This window comes from Rousettus aegyptiacus, unplaced genomic scaffold (assembly GCF_014176215.1).
Source record: "Rousettus aegyptiacus isolate mRouAeg1 unplaced genomic scaffold, mRouAeg1.p scaffold_m13_p_5, whole genome shotgun sequence".
NCBI classification, from domain to species: domain Eukaryota; kingdom Metazoa; phylum Chordata; class Mammalia; order Chiroptera; family Pteropodidae; genus Rousettus; species Rousettus aegyptiacus.
In genome coordinates, this window is record NW_023416308.1 from 70,425,286 (window position 1) to 70,431,468 (window position 6,183).

Sequence of the window (6,183 nt, forward strand, 5' to 3'; positions counted from 1 at the left end):
TCAGAGACCAGTTTGTTAAAAGAGTGAACAAGTTAATATGACAGTGAGTGGGTAAAGAAAACTGTGGGCTCAAGAGAGGTTTGTGATTTTTTTATTTTTTGTTTTTATATTTTAGGCGAGGCAAACCTAGGTTGACCTCACAGATTACAAGGACTTTGTCATATTATAATCTCTTGTTTTTTATTTTTATTTATTTTATTTTATTTATTTTTTATTTTTTTACGCCTACAGCACCTGGTCTTCCAGGTGGTCTCCCATCCAAATACTAACTAGGCCCAACCCTGCTTAACTTCCAAGATCAGATGGGATCAGGCTTATTCAGGGTAGCATGGCTGTAGACTGCAATTTTTTTTTAATTATAGCATATTTATATTGATGAAAGAAATAACTACTGGAATGAGAAAATGTATGAACCAGGAGAGAGAAGAAGAATTGCTAGAGTAATGGCCTCTGTTGAAACCTAGTATATGTGGGAAGGCATTGGCCTTAGGTAGAAAGACAGACAGTTGATTTATTTAACAAGAGAGGAGAAGAAGTGTACATTGGCACAGTTGTAGGTGTGTGAGTAGATATCATAATAGGAGTATGTGGAACCTCTCTTCATAATTGCATTCATTTTCCAATGGAAATAGGAAATAATGTCATCAGTTAAGACTTAAAAGTATAGAGAACTGAGAAGAGGAGGGAATATATTAAGCAGTCATACAACGGCATGGGAGAGTAAATGGAATACAGAACTCTAACATAATTATTAACTACAAGTAATGATTTGCTTGAGTTACCAGACATAAGTGTGAAATTGTATTTTAACTTATATGTAAAATTAATAATAATAAAGTGAGGCCATTTACGCGTTCTTCTCCAGCCATGTTCATCTGTGCAGATACATGCACATGGTAGGTCAAGGGATGGATGCAATCAGTTTTGTGATTATGACAGGCGAGTATGAAGAAATAGGAGAAAGGCAAGGAAGTGATTACAATGCTAACATGTGGAATTTAAACTGAGTAAGGAGGAAATAACAGAATGGTAAGGATGAGAAATATTGATAAAGTAAATGAGGTAAATACCAGTTTTAAACAAGAATAGAGCTCAAAAATCACAATATTTAGTGAGAGGTTTGAGAACAGGTACAATTTGATTCCATTTATGTAAAAATTTAAAACTATAAATTTAAAATATATAGAAATATAGATTATATTATCATAAATATGTATATGTGTAGATGTATATGTATACATCATATGCACATGTGTATATGTGCACTATATTATATGTATATATCTACATATGTATGTGTACACACACACACACACAGAAGATGGGAACATACATACAACTTTCAAAATAATTTCCTGTGGAGAAGAAGAAAAAAGTCTTTAGCTTCAGTAATATTTGTAAAGCTTTATTTTTCTGTAAGGGATGATGGGATAGTGGCTAAGGATGTCAACTTTGGGGCTAGACTGCCTGGGTTCAAAACTCAGTTTTGCCACTATTACCTTCAGGGAAATTGTATAACCTCTCTGTGCCTATTTCTTTTTTCCTAAAAAAAAATTCATATGGTAAATTCTAACTTTCAATATGATAAAATTTAGCCTTGGATGCTCTCTCTTTATCCCACGGGAGAGCACAGCTAGAAGGAGACTATCTGCAAACCAGGAAGTGGGCTCTCACTAGAACCTGACCATGCTAGCACCCTGATCTTGGTCACCCAGGCTCCAGATCTGTGAGAAAATAAATAGCTGAGTTGTTTAAGTAGCTTAGTCTGTGGCATTTTTTTTTTAATGGCTGCCCAAGCTAATACAGGGATAATACAAGTACATTGCTTTTGAATATCTTAAAATACTTCTAATACTGGCAAAAATGTACTTTATAAGGAATAGCTATGACTGAAGCCATAAAGCAAAATGAATGAATGAAGTACATGGGTGTTTTTATCATTGACTATCTATTTAAATTCTTTATTTTATTAAACAAAATTTTATTTAGAAAGAGAAATTACCCATTGGAGTTTAGCATATTAGATAGGATTCTTTATATATAAATTATAATACATGGGTCCTAAAAAAGGCTATTTGATTAAGTGACTTTTATAAAAGAGAAGCTATGCAGAGTTAAACTTTATATACTCAGATAAGTTGTGCAATTTTGAAAAAAAAATATTTAATATGCTTTAAGTTTTCAGGGTTGTGTCCATGTCTATTTAATTGTGTTAGTGAATGTCATTACTAAGACAATTTTATCATGGGTAAAAATGTACTATTAGAACATAGATTTGCATTCTTGATGGCACAGCAGGCAAGTAGATAATAAATGAATCCCATCTGACTTTCATGGTGGTGAAAACACCTTACTGTAATTTAGTTATTTGGTGTCCTCAGAAACATAATTAGCACAGAAAATCAGGTATCAGGCTCTGATAAAATTCTAAGTTCAGCAAATTTTATGTCTCAAGAAAAACAAGGAGTTGAGTAGAAGAGTCAAGAAATGTTCATGAATAGTAATACGTAGATACTGAATTGACTTTGAGATTTGCTTAGACCAGATAACCAATCCAAGAAGTATGTACATGTTCTTTCTACAAGTGGTAACAAAGCAGCTTATGAGCTCCTTCTGTCTTGATCTTTGCTAAGGAGGACCTCATCTGTTGCTGCTCTGAACATGATAAGACATGGCCATGCAGTGGGTCAGGGCCCTATGGACAATTTTATATGCTTTGCTTCAAGACCACTGTCATCTGTCACAAGCAAATAGACAGCATTTTTTTTTCCTCTCTTTTTTAATATGTCTTTACCTACCCCATTATTTAACTTAATATTGTAAAGAAAGTGCTTGATAAATGTTGTTTTTTGTTATTATCAATCTAAAATTATATTTTCCACCTATTACAAGAGTCTAGGTAGGTTTCTGGGATATAACAGTTACTTAAAATGCTTAGCTAAATTGCATTTCCTTACTTGAGCATTTTTTTTGAAGGGATAAAAAACATTTAAATTCCATATTTTAAAAGTAGCTTTGAGAAAAGAGTACTAGATATCACCTTAGAATACAATGATACATGTTATGTCAGTAAAAATTTAGGGCAGATAAATTCAGTTTCTTTGGATTTTAAAGTAAAAAAGTAGAAGTTCCTTTGTGCTTCTGCTACAATCCAATTAGACAAAAATGTAAATACCCTTATAAAACCAGGACTTAAAAAATATTTTGGAATAATGTTTGCTAGGGAGAATTTAGGGTGGATTTGATTCTTTTGAGGATAGAATTTAGGATTCTATTTCAGTTAATGTGACTTGACTTGCTTCTCACTTGCCACACATGGGAAAATTTTAAATATTCAGTAAAATGATGTGTATGTTAGTCCTTTGGAAGCTGATTTATTTGCTCTTGGGAGTTTTATTGTTGTAGTTTAATAATATCCTGACATTCTCTGAGACAACGTGAAAAGAATTATTATGATAAATAACAAAATAAAGATAATCAAGATTGAATGATTCTGGTTGCACATCGAATCTCTTTTATAGTTCAGTAAGATAATTTTTTTAATTATATAATTGCTACTGTAGAAAATATGACCTTGGTTGCAAATATTTTATACCTCGAAATCTATGCAGACAATATGATGTTTAGTATTACCCTATTTGTATAATTTAGAAGGCAATCTATGATTTTTCTCTTTTATTTAGTATTCACTGCTTCAACATGTGTATACTAGATAAATAGAACTGGAGATTTAAAAAAATAACATTAACAAATACTTACTATAAACACCTAATGTAGTAGGCAAGAGATATGTATATTTGTATTCCTGATAGCGGTTCTTCAAATGTGTTATCAACTTTTAGCTAATAACAAACTTAGATAAAATATCTATTTATGTGTGTATCTATACAATACTTATGTGTACATATACACACATACATGTACACATTCATATCATCATCAATGTATACTATTTAAAAAAAAGGCACTGAACATAGAAATAATCTCCCTGAGTGAGAGTCCCACCTTTGTCAGTTACTATATGTGAGGCCCTAGCCAAGATATTTAAATTATTCGTACCTCGACTTCTATGCTGTAACTCAACATCATAGGACTACTGTGAAGATGAAATGTGTTAAATAATGGGAAGCCCTCAAATTTACAACATGTCACAAATAAGTGTTTAGTAAACTATTTATTATTACTTAGTGTTTTCCACTACTTATTATAATATTTTATACCTAAACGACTTGAAACTCAGAATTGAAGCTGTCTGCTCAAGCTGACTTAACTAGTGTAGACTTGGGTTTCAGTCAAAATCTGGCACAATTCAAAGACCATACTTATTCTTGTTATAAGTCCCAGATTTCTGAACAGTTTCTACTTGTTTATTAAAAAAATTAATAACAACCTTTCTAGTGATTACCCTGAAACTGACTCATGATATGTTTCAGCTTGAGTGCCTGCGACTTCAGTGTTGATGCTAAGATCTCTAGCATGAAGTGAGAGGCATGATGGTTAAAGAAGGAAAGAAATTTGATAAGCTCAGCTTGATGTTTTAATTAAAATCATAGTTGATCTTTTCTAGACGTAAATCTTCCTATTTTGTTAGATTTCAACGTAAGAAGACTTCTATGTATTGTTCTCTTAAGTCAAAATATCTGGAATACAATATCTTTCCCTCAATTCCTCATACATGAGACATCTCTTTCGCTCCCAGGGCTTTTGCTTGTGCTGTTTGCTATGCCTAAAGTGTTTCTTTCTTCCAAATACTCCCCTCTGCCAACACACACACACATGGATTCCAGCTGTTCTTTTACAACACCATTGTTTTATCACATCAGAATGAAAGACATGACCAAGTCTCTTCTTTCCATTATAATAAATCAAAGTTCTAGATAGCTCTTTAAAAAAATATTACTTTAACACAGTTGTAATTTTGCATTTATTCATGTAGATCTTTTTTAACTTATTCCTACTTCTTATAAACTCCACAAGAACAGGAGCTACATATTTTTATTATGTTGATACCTACCATTACATCCCCAGGAAGTAGCTTTTTTAAAAGCTTAAGTGAAATAATAGTTTCAATAAAATTTTCTTCCTTTCTTAGAAAATATGCTGCCATGGAAAAACTATGTTTCTTTTCTTTCTTTTAGTAGCTTTGAGTAACCTTGTGATATATTGAAAAGACTGTGAGCTTTTACATATCCCTGTGTTTTGAATCCTGGCTCAGCCTTTGCGTAATGTATTTTAGTTCTTGAATATTCTGATTACTCCTTATTCAAATAGATATTAATTTGTATCTCACAGTGTAGTTCCAACTCTTAATGAGATATTGGTCAAATGCAATTGGTCAGTGTGAGTTCCCTAACACTTTACTCAAGCTTTCCTTTTCACAAGTAACATTGGATATACAAGTGTTTGAGTTGACGGTACTTACTGCCACCAGAGCACGAATCAGATTCTAGATGTTCAATTCAACCTATGTTAATCAATATAAAAAAAAAATTTACCTCCTTGAAGTCATACTTAGGTAAAATTGATTGCTAGTTTAGTCGTCATTCATAGTCTTTTTTGTTTGTACTACAAGGACTAATGTTTTTTTAATTCTATTTTTATAATTTCATCCTAATTATTTAGAATATGTATGTTTTCCTTCTTTTGTTCAATTAATTAAGAGCTCTACTAGGGAAGATACAAAATGAGGTTGGCACGAGCTCTACCATTCATCTTGGAGTTCACTGACATAGGCAAAGATTAAAATAATATAGTAACAGGTCAATAATACTAAGTAATTTTAGAAATCTTTGTATGGTATGATTACTGTGTATCAGACATTGTGTAAGCATCATGGAGGAGACATTGCAGGAGGAGAAAATTGCATCTAGAAAGATATGGTAATGTGAAAAGGGCTTGCTGGGTACTAGACTGGTGGCCAAGTCTAAGAAATCAGAGGATTGTGGGTATTATAGAATAGAGGAGGAAACTGAGACTGAGTAAAGATGAAAAGATGAGATAGATCACAGAATTTTGCCAGTTATTCTATAAATTTCTTTTCTGTTTCCTGAAAGTAATATGGCAATGTCAGAATACTTTTAGCAGGAAAATGATATCCCACACCTGTTTAGTAAAGGCAAACTTTTTAACTTACAAATATTGTCTTTCTCTAAAAAATTCTGTCTTCCATTAAGGCAAGGGCCA

The 6,183-nt window shown here is 32.2% G+C and overlaps 1 pseudogene; it reads right to left on the reverse strand.

Annotated features, from left to right (window-relative positions):
- Positions 1-222: 222 nt before the first annotated feature.
- LOC118603744 lies at positions 223-340 on the reverse strand (annotated as a pseudogene).
- Between the last annotated feature and the right edge of the window lie 5,843 nt (positions 341-6,183).